The following is a 22,248-nucleotide window of genomic DNA, read 5'->3' on the forward strand; positions in this document are numbered from 1 at the left end:
CAATTAACATATTATGGTAACGATTGCCGCGAATCATAATGAGTTCTATGCTTTGTTCTGTTTGTCCACTTAACGAAAACGATTACGATTAATACTTGTAGGTATATTGTCACAGCTCAAAAAAGTTAGACTATAAAAGGTAAAGTTTACAGCAAGCTTGAGAGGAAACGTTGGATTGAGATTTGAGACACATCAGAAGATTAATTAATCTACATTTTGCAATATTCTTTAAGCTATATTGTAGCTTGAGGATTTAAAAAAAAGTTCCAAGTTAGGCTATGTTCCAAATAACTCAGAAAAGTAATATTTTGCAAAAATTTTGGAAAATATAATAGTTCCACTGTAAAAACATGACGGTCGCTACTTGTCGAAAAAACTCACGTCTAAATAGGTTGTAGACACTGTAAGTTAAAAACAAACTCTTAATTACTACCAAACCTATATCACTGCTCTACCACGATTCGGGGCAGAACAGTCGATTAATACCTGTCCCCTATCATTTATTCCACAATCGCATGGGAGGAAGTGTGCTAAATTACATATTGTCCTGTAATATATTGTAATGAAATGCGTCAGTTGTCTGCTGATTACTGAAGCGGGAAATTGCTTAATCAGTCGGCTGTGTAATGTGGGCGATGATTAGCCGATACCGATATGAAATTGATGGGATAATTTTTGACAACATGCAATGGGTTGCGGTTGATTGGGCGGTAAATCGATCGGTAGCTTTTGAAAAACTTTGAAAAATTTATGAAATTAAAAAAAGCGTTATCAATTTTTGGAATTAACGACTACGACTAGAATAGGAGTCTCTGGGCTAAATAACTGTCTGAAACGTAGACTTTCAGATTATTTTTATGAAATACATACATGTCAAAATGTCCGGTTGTTATGGAAATCCTTGGAGGCATTTAACCAACAGTGGACGTCATATGGCTGAATTGAACGAACATTGTCAAAAATCCTACTAACTATAAATGCGAAAGTTTGGATGTCTGGATGTTTATAACTACTGAAGGGATTTTGATGAAACTTTACAGTATTATTGTTTATAATGTAGAATAACATATAGGCTATAATTTATGACGATTTGTGACACACGAAATTTCACGCGGCTGAAGCCGCGGACAAAAGCTAGTAACAAATATACCAAAAAAAATTAGTACACAGTAGGTATAACAATGTAATTAAAAACGTATCCAGATAACACAATATAGCGAATCTGCGGCACGTGGCTCATCAGTCTATAAATTGTATACTGATTAAATTTTCCAAGAACTGAGAATTCGAAAACAGAGACAAAGGGAAATGATACGTCACCACGCAGCAGGGTGTACAGTAGTCACTAAATATTCCGCACTCAACCCATCACTCGACAGCATATCAAGTTAATCACTAAACGATCTTATGCAGTCGTAATAGGTGATATTTTGCAACAAAAAGGCACAGTCTGACGTGCTTGGGACTGTCCACGAACCGTAAATTCGCTGCCAAATGGCCCCTAACGGTTTCCAGTCAGTGAAATGAAGGAAAACAGTCCTCGGCGCGTCCGCCCTGGTGCCATGAGAGATATATCGTCCGGCGGCGCGGTGTCATGGTGGTACAAACACCCTATTACAGACGGTGGAGTTACACGAGTGTCAAAGGTCAAAATAGTCATTGGTAACTTACGTATTGTTTTTAGGAATTTTGACCACTAGCTTCTAAAGATTTGACGCCTATTGTGTTTGCTGTAAATAACATCGATGATTAATAGGCATCGTTAGCGTAAAATACGAAATGTCATTAAAGAAAGGGTCGACAAACTTTATATTCTCGCATAAAAATATTTACAATTCACGACAGCTTGCATCTGCTTCCTAATTGTAACTCTATGATAAAAGTTACCCTTTAATCCGAGACGTCAAACAAATCCAATTTATCGATGATTTGCAGTGATAAATGATACGAGTGGTTTATATCAATTATTCGATTCTCCACTCGATTGTTTTATGTTTCAGTGCACATGGCTTTAATATTGTGAAATTAGGGGGAATGCGAGCAGCGAGCATGATATAAAATGGTAATGTAATCGCATGTCTGATTTTGTTTACCGACGTGGTCATGTTTTTGATTAGAAGTACATACCTACATTTATTTTAAGAGGTGGCAAAAGTAATGGATTTGCACTTTTTTTTGCTTGTGACATGGAGCTTGACCAGCAAGAGTGCAGGTACCTAACTCATACGTCTACAAGGCACACGGTTTTAACGTCGACAAGACTAATAATCGCGATTCAATTAGCTCTCAGCGCCATCTCTTAGTAGCGCACGGAATCATTTGCACATTCATAACACACCCTCGTAAACCTAGAACTGGCCGCTTACTATTATTTTAAATAAACTTATTTAAGAGCTAGTTGAAACCGCGCTCAAAGGGAAACTTCGGTTCATAATCATAACAGAAAGTGCAGACAAGAAAATAGAAATGAACCCTCTAATTTGTACGTACGCCACTTAACGAGGAATGTTTTTTATTGAAAGTCTCTGTTCCGATTCACTTTGAACGACGCACTTTGAATACGAAATGACGAATGACGGGAATGCGAATTAAAGCATCTACGTTTTTACGCGGATTTTCTTATGGCTTTGTGACGGATTTTCGTTTGAGCTAACTGTGAAGAGAAGGGTTTCGTTTTTTTTATGGAGATAATAGTATAAAGTTAGTAAGTAAGTAACTACCTATCCTGAAGGCAATTGTATTCGAATTGTATTAAAATAATGTTTATTCATGCCTAGACGCGCATAATTCTTTTAACATCTGCACGGATCAAGAAATATTTTAAATATTTGATACTTAAATATTTCTTTAACCCAATTAATTTACCCTTCATTTTACTACTCTACTCTTTAACTCTTTATGTTAATAATTTTATATTCTATATTTTTAATACAATAGGTACCTACCTACAACCTAAGTAGGTTCATGATTATAAATGTAAAAAGTTTGTTTACCTAAAATTTCGACTAAAAAACTTTACGAAAAGTAACAAACATTTCCTCACAAGATTTGCAAATATACCGACGGACACACAAACGTTACAGGAATGTACTGAGTTATTCCTACATTAGCATTCGCTGCCGTATCGGCTTTGTCGCGTGCAGTCAACAGCTTTTAGTAGGTTAGTTGCTACAGTATTTTTCAGGAAAGAAAACAAACTAAAATCTATTTTGAATATCTAAGGGCTCGTTCCCACGGCAATCAAAAATCAAATCAAAGCTGGTTTTTTAAAAACAGAATGTTCGTATGAACGTTAATATTAAAACACCTAGGTAACTAAATGGAAGTTTCCGTGGAAACAAACCATAGTTAAACAAACGCGTTGACGATTTGATAGAAATCAATTAGATTACTATTTAATTGATTTCCATTACCTTACTAGGTGTCGTAGAGTTTTAAAATTCAGCTAAGTATTGTAAAAATTAAACGAGATTAACATGTGATAGTACTTGGTGTTTCAGTGTTCCCGTATTTTCTTCCTGATTTAATTTTATAGACAAAACGCAAAAAGTAGTGGAGAGAACCGGTTTCAGGAGTTCTACTTAAATTTTAGTAGCATGTAGCCCAATTCTTCATGACAAATGTACAGACTCGATTTTGATCTCTGAAAGCTTAGAAAAATTATATGCAAATTAAAAATCTAGCATGACCTCACCATCATCCATAATTCTAAGCCTTACGTCCTGCTCCCCATGCAGCGAGTGTTATTATTTGCTTGAAAAGTTAAATAGCTTTCCTGGATTTTCTAACGGGCAAGAGTTAATCCCGTATAGGGACTGCATGTTCGATGCAAGTCGTTATAACTTTTATTGTTGATCGCGAGTTCACTTGGAGAGTTCGCATTGCTTTTTGAAGTGCCAAATAGGCAAATCATAGGTATTTCGGGTCGTGTGATCTGACATTTCTTCACTGGAACAAAGTTACAAACACATAGGGTGATCGCTATAGTAATTAGCCAATACATAGTTATTGACCAACTTGCCTAAAATAAAAAGAAACAAGCCTAATGGAAGTTATTAAGAGAGGAAAAGAGACAAATATTTTTTCTGAGCAATACGCAGTCCAATGTAGTAAATATTTTTCTCTCTTACTTATTAACAATCCAATATACATACCAATAACTATGTATAGGCTAATTACTATAGCAATAACCTTACCTAATGGCGAATATCGAGTGGCGACCACTGGCTGGAAGACATAGCGTGGGCAGGCCTCCTACTAGGTGGATCGACGATCTGGTAAAGGTCGCGGGCAACGCAGGACCATTCATTGTGGAAAACCTTGGGGGAGGTCTTTGTCCAGCAGTGGACGTCATTTGGCTGAAACGAATATACCTAATTGAGTTGACAGAGAAAGATACAATACCTATTTGTCTGTCATTCATTGAAGTTGAGGTTGAAGTGATTTTTTTTATCCACAACGAAGAAGCTCATGGCCGAAGGTGGAAGCGTATTTCACCCGGAATCCTCAACCACGGAGGAACTGGCTATTTTACCTCTGTCTTATATCTGAACACATAATAAATAAGTGAACTAATAAACGATGTTATATTTCAAGATCCAATGATATTTACATGAGTGAGCATTCACCCGAGTGACGCATCTGATTCTCCTTAAAAACATGGAAAGAAGAACTTAAAATCTGTACCATTTATTTAATAACATTTAAGGCTCAGTTGCACCACCTAATTTTGACCGTAACTTTGACGATAACCGGTGGTTTTGTTTGGAATTTGACACATTTTTGACGTTTGTCAAAGTTAAAGTAAGATGGTGCAACCCAGCCTAAGACTGAATTGCATCATCTTACTTTAACACTAACTATAACCATAACCAGTGTTTTTGGATGGAGTTTAGCAGACTTTTGACGTTTGTTATAGTTAAGGTAACATGGTGCCCAGCCTAAATCCCACTTATACAACACATGAAATTAAAGCTTAATATTTGTATCCCTGTAATTGAAGTCTATGAAAACTGAATACTATGAAGATTACGTGCGACTAACCCTATGAAGTCACGATCACGTCATCTTTTAATCAATCGCATTTTCTTTCAATAAACATTGAAAGCTTTCTGTCATTAACTAATCTGGGACACCTTCATAAAAGGATGACGTCACGGATTGCACAATGCACATAATCCTTGCCTAGTGCGTCAACGAGATAAATGAAGTAGGCCACTCTGACATTAGCTGGGTTATCGTCAATTTGCCACAAAGTCATACTTTTAAGTTTCGTTTACATTGAATGTGAATCCGTCAAAAACTTTAATAAGTAGGTACCTACGCGTCAATGCCCCGTGACGAGTTGACTCTATGGTAAAAGCCCCATTAGCCAATTAATGAAGAAGGTATTGTATCTGCTAAAAAAAGGTACATGGTAGCAATCCCGTCAGTAATAATATCTAAGATAGTGACCATGAAACTTGAAAACGATATATTGTATCTGCTACCTCTACTTACCCTTTCTTGACTTTGACCCTTCATAGGTAACCGAAATTATTTTGGACATCTAAAAGTTGCAAAGTTTGTATGACTTATGACAATAAATGGTCATTGTTTAATGGTTCAAGTATAAACTACCGAACTGATAACATCTAGGTAATGATTTTGATAAATAGGTAGGTACTAATAAATAGCCGTTCAATAACTGAGACGATATTAATATTAAAATAATGCGCGTCCCAGCAGTACGACGTCATTAAAAACGTTACACTTCAAAATATTATAAAACAAATTATCCACACCGAATGATTACGTAATTGATTTAGAATCTACACCGATACGTATCGATGTCAGCCCTCTAAAAATGTAATTCAACGTGCGTCGACAGTCAAAAAACCCATTAAAATTCTGAAATTGCCGTGAACACCATTATTTCTTTGGCCTTTGATCAATCAAGTAACTGAAGACTAACCCAATTATGGAAATATTGAATCAAGCAAAACAAATTACCCGTCTTTGATAAGATAATTATTAAATATAATTATTGTTTCGTCACGGCGAACCCTTGGATTCTTTTGTGGTTGTGGAAGGTTTCGAAGGTACAAGCTGTTAGAACAATATTTTATATAATATCGATTTGGGAATTAATGTAAAAATCATGGTCTATTTTTTATCACGTAATCATTAAGTTAGTAGATCTTTGTTTGTTGTGTGATTATTTGTACCATTACCTAACTTAGGGAGCTATCACATTACTTATTACATAATATCTGAAAGCAGTGGAGTAAGACTTAAGAAAACCTTGAATTATAAAAGTACGGTACCTAATCTTTTTTAACTCCAAAGTTTGACGTGTCTTTCTGTATTTATATATCTATCTGTTCTTATCACTTTATTTTTTTATTCGTGGGATAAAATTACAAAAGTAACAAGTAACCTAAGAATTGAAATAACTAGAGAAACTGTATCTTCAGAAAAGATTACTAATCCATTGTTCTACTAAACCATTTATTACTTTACAAAACAATACATCGTATTATTCGGCTAAGCGACAATTCGTACATCAAGTCTCATTACGCAGCGTTGACATAAAATTGGTGTAGAAGGCACCTAATTGGCAGGCAGTATGAAATTGAACAAGACAAAACCTTTTGGACACAAAGAGATATTACTCGAGACTGTCGCGGCGAGTTAACTGTAGAAGAATAGAAAGTAACTAGTTGAAAACCTAGAGTGTATTGCAAGCATGTTGACACACTATGCCGCAGTAGCACCGCTTGCAATAGCATTTCTTAGATTTGTATGGGACCTTACATAGTAAGCTGATGCGTTTCATGTCAGTGTGTAAACGGTCTGGCTCGCTCTATCAAAATCGTCGACTTCAGTTATTTTTTAAGGCAATTAAGCAATTTGTAAATACAAAATATTAATAATCCCGCTAACCCCTCGTGCTAAGCTAAATATGCTTGTGGGTTCACCACAAATGTCAACGACGGCGTGGATCAAACTCGCGTTCCTCGGATCACCAGTCGACTAGTCGGACCCCTTCACCGTTCGGCTATCGTAGCTTCAATTTAATTAGTACAATCTCTATTTAGAAATTAATTCCACACCATGATGAATGCTGTACTTATGGTAACGCAGCATTCCTTTCATACCCAAACTTACACGTGCAACATAGTAAGACAACAAACTTTCATGCATGTTGGGCCTCTTCTATGCTCTTCTCACACACACCCTGAGACTGTCAAGGCCTAATTATCGCGAATGACGATACACAGCTACAGGGAATTCTCCAAAAATTTTATCGAGTTAAAGAGAATTTATACGTATTTGCTCCAAAATTCTTTTGTTCTTCGAAATTAGGAACGAAAGTTACGATATAATTACGCGTGTCGTATAATTATGTTGTTGCTTCATTAAAAGTATTACGTTTGAAATTAACTTCTAAATTCTATGGATGAATAAATTATCATTCCAAATCTTCTTGAACAACATGTAGGTCATTGTAGGTACTTATGAGAAAAAATAAATCAGCCTAAGTACTTACGAATAGGTAATTGGTAGATTTGTGCTACTGGATTACATTTTCAGTCATTGCTTAATCTAAAAAGTAAATAATTATTACTTTGAAAATAGATGAATGAATACTGTCTTTATCGCAGGGGATGACCAAGAAAGAGATGGTGTGACAATCAAGAAGGAGTGGCAAACGTTGACATAGTAAATAAAGGCTCTAGGAGAGATTTTTGCCCAACAGTGGGAAACTATGTGCGTAACTAGCGCTTAAAACTATGTTACCTACTCTTATTATTTTTATAAAATAATACTTTATTTACGGTTTAATATAGAATATCTAATTCTAATTTTAGCATTAGCAAAACGTAACGCTACAAATAAATACGCTTAGTAGTTAATTAACCATAGCATTTCAAAAAAGTTGAATAGGAAAAAAGTAATTGAAATGTCTTTTCTGAAGCTTTTTGTACAAATAAGCGGATTATTTATAAATTTTCGGTCAGAGCCGTTACTTGAGTCGCACCGATAGCTATGAATAGCAGACAAAGGGAACTCTGAAACGAAGTGGAAAACAGTTTAAGTGAATTAATTCAATACCGTCTGCGGCAAATCTTGTTCATGGCGGTCTAGATACTGGCTATGAAATAATTAATGCAACTTCATAAGTTTAAGCAAGTAGATAATTTGTATTCTGTTCATAATTTAAATTATAAGTTTATGTAATTAATTTACTCTAATTCTTATCTCTAGTTTTTTAACCAAAGACTGTCTAGGGCGAGTGCAAAAGTGCATCATTTGGCTTTAGAAAAAATATTATACTAGTGGAACTCGCAAGATCTTGAAAATATTATAGTTTTAAAGATCAATAATTGATTAGTCTTATTATGGGAAAGTATTGATTAAATCCGTTTGTTTTCACCTTAAGCCACATTGAGGATGAACATTTAAAAAACTCATCATCCTTTCTGTTATCAATTTGCCACTGAAAAACAGTTACCGAATTTGAAGATAGTCGTAAAATATTCAATAACATTGTATTCACTTAGCGTGTTTATATTGTGTAAACAAAATATGAAAGAGTTATTTGTATAGGTACTTCAATTGTTTATTTTATTTCGACTCCATAGCATTTATTGCTTTCAAAATGCAACTCGGAAACCTTTCGTTCACTTTAGAATTCCAGACAACTTGTTCCTGCATACATTTCGCGTTGCATGATCAATTTCACGTTTTGTTCAAGAACATGCAACTTAAATTACCATAAAAATTTAAAGTCTAGTTAAAGTCCGACGTTGGATCACGAACAGCCTTGTTTTATAAATATTTGTTATTAAACTAACTAACAATGTGTGCTTGAAACCGTTGCACTGTTGTTGTGCTTTTTAAATAGATAGGTAGTTTATTGTAACTACTTTATAATACATTCAACTGACAATCAGTTAGGACTCAGGAACAAAATAGTGAAATGGTAAAAACAGCGGTCTTATCATAATAAAAGGATCTCTTCCAAAAGATACGAGTATGAGACGATAGTGACTTATCACATACCTACCAAAGAACATCTTAATCATAATTTTATGCAGTTTAAAATAATTTACTTACCATAACATTTGTACATTTAAGTACATAGGAACCTAGTTACTATCTACAGATATTGTTACTAGTGACCGGCATATAAAAAAATGACGTAGCATGTCTGACGGCGTCATTATTGGCATAGTTTTACCCTATAAAAATATGACATTTTGCGTCATCTATATAAAAAAGCAGCAAAGTTCTGGAGTGGAGGCCACGTAGGTACCGGAAAGCGTAGCGTAGGACGTAGCAGGCCACCAACCGGCCATTGTGGCCTATGTTCAGCAGTGGACGACCTATGGCTGAAATGATGATGATAAATAAAAAGCTGACCGTTACTAAATTTTTTGATAGCGTAAATTATTTTATCGATCTTGATAATTTTATCAAACTATGTTGTCTCTACAGGAAGATTGTCCCATTTTTACTTATCTCTTACTTAGTTATCAGCGTTCATTTATCTCGACTTACATGGTGAACTAAATTTCTGTTTATGTTCAAAATGAGCTCGCCTAATTTGGCTTGCTTGGGCCAAATGTCGACACTGCATAGAGATGTATGAGCTGGTTAATTTAACTATCGATAAATACAGTTTTATACTTATTTACAAAATGATTAAAAGTTAGTGCGGTGTGGTGTATTGAAACAGAAAAAAAATACTATTCCATGTCGATTCATTTACTTCTTCAAATGACAGTGTTAGGAGTCATTAATTAGTTTGATACAATTTTGTCATTTTATTCGCAGATACAAGACTAAAATCACGTAAACCAAACTTTCATATAAACCTACTTTCTACACCGCCAATATTTAGATCTTGCGTAACTATACAATCAAATCAATACAATACAATCACTTATTGCTCCGCAAAGAGAGATAATTATTTTTTATCCGTTTTCAAAGATAATTTTTTTTTTGAACAAGATCTTCAAGGGTCGATTTATCGATAAACTTTTTGCCGACACTTCAACATCTCTACCCACCGTAATACTCCCGAGATGCATGCAGGTCATTAGAGGTGTCAGCCAAACGAATTCACGGAATCACCGGCTTAATGACACCAATGTCTATGAATAGTGAATAGTTTACCCAATATTATGTAAACAGCGGTTTTATTAGCGCATTAGTGTGAGAACTCCAAGTGGCGTAAGCGCATTCCTCTGGAAATGTGATCTAGATTATGTTTGATGGTAACATTGTGTGAATGCTTCAGCTCGGATTAATATGTAGCTTTCGGAAGCCAATTAACAATTTGTAACACAAACATTATAGACTAGCTTTTGCCTACGGTTTCGCCAGCCTGAAATTCAGAATGATTTTAATCTAATGTAAAAGAATATAAAGTTTTATCGAAATCTGTAGAGTAGTTTTTGCGTACGAGAGTAAAAAACATACATCCTTACAAACTTCAGGATAACAAAAAATCACTACAAATCTTCTCACCCCTTCTTTAATAATACCCCTATTAAATAAAAAGTAGGTACACACGCGTTGAACACTTTTTTTAAAATACGTTTAGCATGAAATGTCATTTAAACTTCTGTTTAACGCGTATGTAACTTTTTATGAGTAGAGAGTTAAATATTTGGTTCAATATGTTTTGTTGAGATGGCTGTATGTCATTCATCACCTACAATTTATAGTGAAAGTTATTACAGTCATGTAGAAATGTTATGAGGTGATACATTACAAAGATTTGGTTACACTAAAAATCTTGATAGATATGAGCTAATAAAGTTTTAGGTCCTTCATAAAAACGCCGTAAAATTTGTACAATTTCAACTTTACGAGGAAATCGAAATTAATAACCATAAATGCATCTTCTTTCAAGACAGACGTAAACTATAAAATAACATCAACCAACCGTTGACTTAAGAACTGAATAGTATCTATTTTTATTTAATTAGGAGACAAAACTATCATCGCTAACGAAGGATCGCTAAAAGAAAAACTATGAACGCTATTTTTCATAACTCTGTTGAAAACTGGACGTTCTAATTAAGCATCTATATTTATACGAATACTGTGCCCAAGAGTGTTATTTCTGGTGAAGAAAGAGGTTCCGTATCCAGAAGAAAGTGCTATTATTAAAACCAATTAACTTAAAAGCAATGCAACCTTCTTTATCTTGAGCGAATCTTAAGTAAGTAGTGAAAAAATCAGCCAGCAAATAAGTGTTCACAAAAAAATGTATTATCTGATACTACTACATAATTATACAAATACACGCTGCATTGCTTAGTACTACATGAAGTATATTTTAACATTTCAGATTTTTAATCCAGCTGAACTCTTTTGCATATAATTATTACTTGCCTATTTATTTGAATACATTTCCCGCTTACTTATTTATACAATAACCAAACTTGGATTTATCAAAAATATAACGTGTATTTTTGTAACGGATCCCCAAAAATAACAACCTAATTTCACAAAGTAACAGAGTATTATAGCTTCCGGGAATCGGCTTGTTAGTGATCGTAATGGTCTCTAACATCGTATGGAATGTTAACATCGCTTTTCTCTCTTCCAAACTTTTCTTTTTATTACATCAAAAGTTTCTTCTCATAATGAGATCGCCGTGGATTTTTTAGCGGAGTCAAACAAAGCCGCGCTATGAGGAACCGGGTTCACTGGGAATAGCTCGCTTTGAAAGTTTAAAATGACGTTTACAAATAAGAATTACAATTTCACTTCAACTTATGGTTTCTAATAGGGATAATCTTTTAATAATTGGCAGATAATACTTTTTTGAACAAAAGTCGTAACAAGAATACTTTTTTATCCCAGAAAATAGCCTGTCCACCATACGCCGCCGGGAACGGTAGTTTTTTTAATTATTAGTTTTTTTGCACAAATTACTAATAGTTCCGTTAGCCCCTCGTACTACCTAAGATAAATATGCTTGTGTCACGAGTGGGTTCCACAAATAGTCGAACGCGGCGGGATTCATACCCGCGTTCCCCAGATCACGAGTGTACCAGTCCGACGCCTTCGCCGTTCGGCTATCGTGGCATCAAAAGGTTATGTGGGGCTTGAGTCTACTAAAACCTGGAGTTATCTACCGCATAGTGGTCGACAGTTCCGACTCGGTACCTTGGGTACTAGAAATGACCAAGTCGCCTTCTGCATAACAAATCCCTATAACAACTCTTTAACCATAAATAACAATGCAACTACGACTTCAAGCACCCAATCTTCCTTGTCACATCTATATGGAAATTGGTTTTATGGGTACTTATAGGGCAGTTCCATTAGCTACGTTATCGATCTCGAGAGATACAAGCGAAACCCCAGTACGGAACATGGTCGATAAATCCACGGGCCCCTTGCAACGCCCACCGCATTCATCTAACCCTACCCTCCCTAGTGCATTTCAAGTAAACACAATGACCTCAGCCTAAACAAATAGAAGGAAAGTCGAACTAATTCATTAAGTAACAAAACAATGAAAAAGATAAATGGGATTACCACAGACATTGGTGAAGTATAGACAAATTCCACTAAGTGCTACGATTTTCGGAATTTTTATAAGCAAATTGTTACAAGGAAAAAAAATGTGCGGCCAATTTTTTTGTCAAAGTACCATAGATTACTATCCATAAAGTTTATAGAGCTACAATTAAGTTAGCTTAAATTGTTAAAAACTGTTACTTTAAGAAAGTATTGAATCAGTTGGTCAAAAAATGCATAGTTTTTGCAAAAGTAAAAAAGTCCAGAATTCGGCATTTTTGCACGTGTTGTCAACAAGCACAACTACGTCATGCCTTGCAATTTAAATGTCTATTTCTACTGAGCTACTGCCCTAACATAAAAACAAAAATACCATTATATTCATCAAAGAATGCTAAATAATAAAAGCAGACACAAATGAGATTACATTTAAATAAAGGGCAATTCTTCTGGTTTGGGAACAAATACGTTTACTGCAAAAGACCGCGCATAAGTCCGCCATTGTCTGTCGGATAAAAAAGGTACACAAGACGGTAAACCTCTGTAATCTCTTTACTTACAACAAATCTCTTTTGACCTATCATTTTGGACGAAGCAACGGTATTTATAGATAACTACGATTTATTGGTCAAACACGGTCTGTTTGGTTTGAAGTAAAGCAATAAATGTTATAGTTTAAGCACGAACTTTTTATAAAAGTTGAGTATATAGCTATTTTCCTACTTATTTAGATGTGAAAGACTTTTGAGGATGCATGTATCACAAAACTATTGAATGAATTTTCATAAAATTTTACATTTATTGTTGTTGAAATAATTAATAACGATATTGAGATAATTAGCCAAAATACAACAATGATACGTAAAGTAGGCCTTTCTGTTGACAAACTGAATCGCTCTGGCAAAAGCTAAGTACTTACCTATTTTGTAATACGAGTATTTACATATAGCCGTAATGTTTTGTTTGTTTACAATTATCTGTCTAACAACACAACGACTCTTCTATCAAATGAGAAACAAAAATTCATTTGTGAACGTATGTAATTAAAAATATAATGTAAAGCACAACTCCCTAACTGCTACTGCGTCCATAAATAGGAAACTATAAATTAAATCCATTAAACCGAACGCCACTCATTTCTTACTGAGCGAACGCGCACTCAAATTCAATGTAAAATATGAGCAAGAGCCAAATAAAGTTGCTGCAGTTTGTAAACACTTTGTCATAATGACAGCCGGTTGATATCTACAAAACGATGTGGTGGCGCCAAAGTATTAAGTTACAATCCGGTGAAGAACAAATCGTGGTTAAAACCCAAGGAGATAAGCCATTTCACTTCAAAATTAAGACGTCCCGCCTGGCAGTTTTAATACTGGACTACTCGTACTACTCATGTCAGAAATCGAGGTTTCGTTGCCTGCACAAGATCAACATTTGAACGTATCTGTTTTTACCCGACTACGCCAGACGGAGAGTTATGTTTAATGGATTGTATATGAATTTGCAAAAAGTTATACATAGTGCAAGCTTTGTTTATTCAGGTAAGTACTAGATACATAATGTGTAAAATATACACAAGGATATTTTTTTTTTTAATAAAAAAACATTATTTTGACTAATGATAATTTCAGACTATCCTACAGTTTCTAATGTCGACTTGGGTCGCATTTGGAATTGCGCACGATTAAAGCGCAGCTTGAGGGCGCACAACAGAAGGGTACATAATAATTTATTTGACAGGTGCATCGTCCCACAAGCCAATTTGGTAATTTTTTAATGTATTTGTTTCTAAAATTGCGTGATGCAAAGAGAACTGTTATTTTCTCATAAATGTTGTGTAGTATCGCCTGAAATGAACCGACTCAGTTTATTAATGTAGAAGAACTGAAAAAAGAAAAGCACACACTGTAAATCTAACGACTCTATTTTCATGATAGCTAACATAGTGAACTGTCCTTATTTTCTGGGCTGTGTTGTGGCGAAGAACGAGTCCAGCTGTACCCTGAGAAATCTTGGGAGCGCAAGATTATTTTATTCACTGATTTAACGTTTTCAAACAGCGTTATCTGGAATGACAAATTGCTTTATTGGGGCACTTCGCGCTTGCGCTTTATGTCCTAATTGTTTCAAGATAATCTTTTTATTGGTACCTTTGTTTTATCGTTAAAAATTACGATTGAGATATCAAATGTAAATATTGTAAAATGTTATCGGATTCTGTTAAAACACTTTAGAAGCTTGACACGTGCCGTTTTTATCGTAAAGTAGCTGATGATCAGAGTAAAAGAAAAATAAATCTTTAATTTATCCCATTGCTTGTCGAACTATCATATTATGACCCCAACAGTATTCAGGCGACAATAGCCCAATGATGTTGGTGTTAAACCGCCGATTCGGACGGTGGACTATTGTACCGAACCTACTTCTATCACAAGAATAAATTTAGCGCTTTACGGGAGGGGGATAAACAGGAATAATAAATGAAAAACAAAAAAACAAACGCCCACAACCGTATTTGGTCTGATACACAGAGAAATGTAATGCCCATTGTTTTCAAATTGAGCACTTGCATCGGTAATTTCAGCGTGTGTCATTATTTAATCGTCCAAATGGCCCACTGTGCACCGCAGCCGTCAAATTTTCCGTCCAGTCGAACATTTTCCTCTGAGTGCACCTACACAATGCGCAGTATTGCCGGCAAAATTGTACGCTATTAAGTGACATTCTAAATACAGGGATCCACTCGATGACGTCGAGATAGCCAGTGGAGTTCAACCCTTTGCGTGTTCCGTTCGCCAGATTCACGAAATTTTTCAAATTTGAAGCTTAAAAGATAAAAATAGAGTTGGGTTTTGTTTGGGTGTTGTCAGCACAAATGTCATTTTGGAGACGGAAGTTGTGGACAACTGATGAAGTGTAACTGTTACACATCTGCCTTTCGACGATTGATTCGTAATGATGATTGCCACGTTTCGAAGCCAGGCCGCGGAAAGGAGCATTATATCAATGTTTTGACGTTAATAATACAGCAACCGTATCGGGCAAGGATAACTTATTACAGACGGTATAATTCAGACCCTTGCCAATTGAGCGGCGAAACCGGCGGTTATCTCCGGAGATAAAAAGACTTCGAAATTGTTTCGTAACCATAATTTTAGTACTGGAGGCACTTGATTTTACGGCTTACTAAGTTGTTTGAACGGCTTTTAATACAATTTAGGATGTAGATTTTTATGAGTCACTTAACAATATTGTGGGAGAATAATATAACGATTCGAATTAACATACATTAGTATGTCTTGACTGTAATGATAATCTTTTAAGACACTAATTTTGTAAAAAAAAAGATTATGCACTATTGCACTCACTTGGAATATAGATTAGCACACTGTGCAACTCTATTGGCGCGTTTTAATTTATTTTAAGCATCTTAAACATCATGTTTTAATTACCCTAATGTGTATTTATCTGTGACTAAAAGACCAATATCCTAAAAATCTGTTACAAATAAATCCCATCTATCCTCCACACTATTTCCTTTCCCCACAGATTATATTTCCTCTAATTAAGACCGCGCGCATTAATGCTCCGATGATCATGAACGTGGTTCCAATAAGCCTCCCTACAGTTTACGACTGTCTGTCTGTTGCAGTCATAAAGCAGGCGTTCAAAAACACCGACTTTATATGCTGATTGATAACACATGTGGCCACGGCCTTAGATCGTGGGTTTGGCTATGTTACATGCGCGGGAAAGCGGAATGGTTTGATTTTGAAGCTTCATTATTATCGGTACTAAATGCTTAACACGAACATCAGTATACTCGTAGTACGTCCGAAATAATATCTTAAGATTAGGTTCCTATGTACACATGGCCACACTGATAACTATCCATTTCCGTTTTTGCTCTCGCTCTAATCAAATGGTGATTCTTCGCGATAGAACGAGACGACATGACAGGCAATGGATAGTTAACACTGTGGCCAATGGTACCTACCTAAAAAACTTTATTAGTTCACTGGCTTCCAGTGTTATTAATTTACTCACCACTCACCCAATCTGACCCAGGTTTTAAGTCACAATTTAGGTTCTTATTCTACGAGCTTTTTTTATCATCACTTACTATCAGATGAAAACTCAAGTCTCTTAAATTCCCATTCAAGTCCAATAAATAATTTTATTTAAATAAGTTTTACTGAAGGTAGGCGACAGAAATCTACGCTATAATTAAGAAGGTACATTAAACAATTTAAACGACATTAACAAAATGTCTAAAAATAGACTATACATTAAGTAGCAGAAGTAAATGACGTCGTCGTCGTCACAACAATATTTCCGCAAATCAATACAATTTAACGAACATTAGAGCCATAACACACCAACCCCCATTGAACCGGTAACAAGAGCAATCGCGTAACCTGATACGTTTCTGTTAAATGTTTGCCGAAGCTTAATGTTTGGCGAAATCAAACACGAATTGAGTGGCGCTCCACAAAAATACAAGGGACAGCAGAATCAGGCAAACATTGGCACAAAGTCGAGCCAAGATTATTGGAGAATTTGTTTTAAGCCACTTGAGGCTCGCAAATATTTGGGAAGCTTTCCTACGGAGCTCACCTGCTGTTAACGTTTAATGTTGTGCGCGCTGGATTGGCTTTTTATTTTTAACGCTGTTTATATTGTTCTATGTATTTGACTTCACTAACAATGTAGCGTGCTTACTTAGGTAGTCTCTGTTTGAAATAAATCAATTTAAAGATTTTATATTTACTTGTGGTACTTACCCAATTTAGTAGAAGAAAAGCCTTTAAAACTGGACCATTCCGATTTCATATCACAAGAACGTAAAAATGCTACAAAATACATAATAATATGTATGAAATATTATTTTCTTCTACAACAATAAGCCTCACAAAGCATTCAAAGAATAAGAGTAAAAATATCAGAATAATTCAGCAAAAACTGTTATAACGTTTGTGTAACGTCGCATTTACATAAAAGCATGTGAAAATAAATCCCAACCCTTCCAAAAGAATCTAGAGAAACTGGATTTACTTACGCTAATGGCATGGAAGTGGTGACGACATGCACCAAACAATAAACTTCCACGAATGTTGTATGGGTTTCAGCGACATTTTGGTAGATAGAAAAAATGTTTGAGCTCTCTACCGTTTGTATGCGGCAGGCTCAATTTATTTCGGAAATAAAACAGCCGTGTTTAAATGTGAAATTGGCATTGGTTACAAATTAATTAATATTAATCATTATTTGTGAGCAGAAATAAATAATATAATGTTAAGAGAGTGGGTTGCCATTTAACAAAAAATTAAATTTTACAAACTTATTTTCTTATAGATTAGGCTTAAATGGGACTTTGAAGTATTCTTCTTCTTTGAAGTATTCTTGCTATTCAAAATTTTTTTTCAATTCAAAATTTATTTATTGGAAACAAGAAAATTTGTACATGAAAAAGCGTGTACGATAATAGCCGCAATAGTTTCAGAGAACTGTGGTGCGACTACTAACGCCCACTTCCGTAAAAATATTCCATAAACATACTACTTCAGGCGTGCTGTTTGAATGTGTGTGATGTGTGTATGTGTGTGGTGTGTGTATGTGTGTGGTGCGTGTATGTGTGTGGTGTGTGTATTTGTGTGTTGTAAGAGTGTGTTGGCTTTAAAAATATAGAACCCAAGTTACCCGTTTAAGAGATTTTCAATCTCCTGATAAGTGAGCGTATGAAGCCATTTATCAATCACAATTTTACATTCACGCAAGGTAAGTTTGTAGATGTTGAGAAGTCTATTAATTTTATTATATAACTAGCGGCCGCCCGCGACTTCGTACGCGTGGACCTCGTTTTACTCCATTATAATTTAGGACTCAGGAACCGATATTGTCGACTAGCCACTCCAAGTACGCAGGACTCCAATCTGCACACTTTGTCATGTCTTCGGGTCTTTTCTTCCCGGTTAGATTCGAATACCAGACCAGCGTGTTTGCGGAGTACAGTTTGCATGATAAAAGAGTGTCTTACTCTTGGTAACTTACAAAAAGCATATAGTTCGTTGGTTGGAAAACGAATGGGGTTGTGAGTCATGACTTTTAAGACAGCTCTTTGTGCCCTTTCCAGACGTGGGAAAGAGGTCTTACAAGCGTTACCCCATGCTGTGATACAGTAGGTCAATACTGAGTGGGCAAGAGCATAGTAAACAGTCCTGAGGGTGGTGAAGTTGGCTGAGGTTCGTAAATTTCTAAAAACAAAAATCAGCTTTCGAACCCTTGCAACTAGTGATGTGATCTGACAGTTCCAGGACAACGTACTATCTATCATTACGCCTAGGTATTTAATGCTATTAGTTCTGGAGATACTTACACAGTTGCAGCTCGCATTTACAGCAGATATTCCACACTTGTGTGCAGTTATATCAAACAAAGAATCAGGTTGGGAAGCAAGTCTAGGAGCAAAGGTTATAAATTTGGTTTTGTCAGTATTGAGGGTAAGCAAATTTACTGATAACCATTCCATGACTGTCTTCAAAGCAGATTCCGCACGAGTACGCGTTTCTGACCAATTAGATCCTTGAACCAAAATCGCAGTATCGTCAGCATACGTAATGATTCTGGAGTGATCCAGTGACATCAAACAAAGGTCGTTAATGTAAATTAAAAACAGAGTAGGGCCAAGAACACTACCCTGAGGAACACCATAAGTGATACATACATCTTGACTAGTAAAGTTATCAATTTTTACTACCTGAGAGCGTTCACTTAGATAACTCACGAAGATATCAAGAGCCAAACCTCTGACACCTATCCTCTCCAGCTTTTGAATCAAAATCGGGACCGAAACAGTGTCAAAAGCTTTTGACAGGTCAAGGAAGATAGCAATAGTCTTTAATTTTTTATTTAAATTTGATGCCACATCGTCAACTAACGCCAGTACTGCGTCTTCAGTACTTTTGCCGGACCTGAAACCAAATTGATTATCTGCTAGGATATTATGTGAAGTTAGAAAAGCAACGAGTCTTTTGTTGATGATTTTCTCTAAAAGTTTAGACAAAATAGTAAGCACAGATATGGGTCTGTAATTATTAACACATGACGCGTCTCCACTTTTGTGTATCGGATGTACAAGTGCTTTTTTAAAAACTGAAGGAAAAGTACCGGTCAAGAGGCAAAGATTAAAAACATGGCATATAACAGGCACCAGGATGTGTCTAGCGGCCCTGATGAGTTTAGAGGGGATCCCGTCCCATCCCGTAGCACAATCTAGGTTAAGTCCAAGAATCAAACACTCAATTTCGTTATTATCCGTTGTGAAAACAGCCATGGAGTCAGAGGGTGAGGCTAGTGAAGACGGTTCAGGTACAGTAGGGCAACGTCTGGTGGCTACGATTCTGGACGCCAGGTTTTTTCCCACATTAGCGAAAAAGGAGTTTACAAAATCTACCGAGCGAGATGGACTTTCGTTTACGGATAACAGTTTAGTGGCAGTTGACGATGTCTGTTTCAAATTGTTGCTATGTATTATTGTTGTTAAGTATTAAAACATACTCGTATAAACCAAAATAAACTTTCTTAAGTATGAACTAGGGTGAGCAGGTATTTATAATATTTCTTTGTGTAAAAATAAAATACCTAGGACTTATGTTTAAAAGCCGACTGTAAAAGTAACAAATAAACAGACTAGTAACTTACCATAGATTTTAGTTTCTTAATCAGTTAGGTATTATTTTACACTCTCAATATTACGGGTTGCAGTGAAGACTGTAATAAAATCGTTTTACTGCGTCTGCTTACATTCACACCAAAAACCAAAACATAGGGGGATTACGGCAGTCAAAAGTTGTAATTACTTTTCCTTCCGACTAACAAGTAAATTTTTCATACTTTTTTCTTTCTAACCAGTGTGATGACTTTGACACTGTAGTAATGACGTACATTTACATCGTCGCCGCAGTGTCATTAGTCGTCGGCGTGCGTAAGCGCATCTGGCAGAGACATCTACAAATATATCAACAAATCATTTCTTTCCAAATGCAACAATGTCTCCTAAAACACTCAGTTTAGGTTCAATTTCGGTTGTCTTCTTTAAAATATGTAATGTATTGGAAATGCTTAAATTTTAAAAGAATAACACTGATGCATCGTCTGCCCCCTGATTTAGAAACGTGACTGTAAAAGTTTTACATTAAATATTGATTATAATTTGTTTTAGGAGAAGGAAATGAAACTGCGTTAAATATAACTTTGCCTGAGTGCTCTGTGTTAATTTTTGATAAAAATAGTTAACCGACGTAAACCTAAGAATTGTAAAAAATAAAACCACTATGATACTTGTAAGCGATACATCTAACTGTTAAGTTTGAATTTGGTATAAGATTTGTCATTAAACTATTTTTAACTATAAATATAATTAAAAATAAGTATTTTCGGACACTTTGAAAGGCTCTCTGTATTGGTTTTGAACTTAGAATGACCCAAGTTTCAAAATGTTCAAATGCAATAAAGTTAATTAGTGTGAACTTAAAGCATAAAGCATTTTGCAGTTAATTAATGAAAAAGAATCCTAAACTCCATAATTTTACTTATAAACAATCATCAAACGAAAATCACTGTTTAAATCACGTTAAAAATTACCAACCGAATTGAGAACCTCCTTTTTGAAGTCGGTTAAAAACGAATGAAACGTATTGAAATCACAGAAAGACAAAGAGCGAGTCGACGCGCGAAGTATCAAACGTAATAAATAATTCCGCCGCCTCGACAAATGAGGTCATGTGTTTCTCTTTTGCCTTTTTTTTACATCCCTCGGGATCATGTGTCTCTATTCCCGTTTCAAAGCGAACGATTTTCTCTCTCAAATTTGGAACATGTTCGCTGTTTAGTTATAGCGCCTTAGGGATCATTAAATTCGTAAACTGAAGGCAGATGTCAATAGCATCTGGGGTGCTGTGGGTTGATTAGAAGAGTGTAATTATTTTGACACTTTAAGTAAAACTAATTGCGGTGTGTTTGTATTTTTCGTTTTTAAACAGCCTGATTTCATTATTTTTTAGTGATAAAGGCTGAAGTGCCATCGAGGAATAAAATGAGAATTAGTTTATTATGCTCTATGCACCATTTCGGGACATTATCGCCCGTATTCACAAACGATGCTTGCAGCAAATCAAACGCACAGTGTTGAATAGATCTTTGTGATTAGTTCGTGTGTCACCCTGTGCGTCCACGCGCACTGTGAGACCTCATAGTAATGCTTGTGAATACAGGCGTACGTCGTTTACAAACGTAAAGATTTCCTTGCCATAAACATAATTGTGAATGCTACTTGCAATATCACAAAATATTACAAAATTTCCCTCAAAAGCACTGACTAATAATAAGGATACCTAAACGTTAGGTAATTTTCTGTCTCTCTGACCCACTTTAACACTACCCTACACAATTCAATTTCTTTCAGCCATTATAGTGCAAAAAGTTCGCTCATTTGTGAACGATTACATAACAGACAGTACTATGCAAATCTCTAACAATTGCTTTACTCAGACGATAGCCATCCATTACCGCGCTTTTGTACTACGACCTATTTGAGTTTAAAGCAAATAGGAGTTTGACCTCAAAACCGCATTTGAAATAGCGAAATGAGAAGAGTCACGTCACTGTGAACATACATAGCTACTCGTATGATCGAATCTTGACGATTTGTAACCACTATTT

Source organism: Ostrinia nubilalis, chromosome 11, assembly GCF_963855985.1.
Source record: "Ostrinia nubilalis chromosome 11, ilOstNubi1.1, whole genome shotgun sequence".
NCBI lineage: Eukaryota > Metazoa > Arthropoda > Insecta > Lepidoptera > Crambidae > Ostrinia > Ostrinia nubilalis.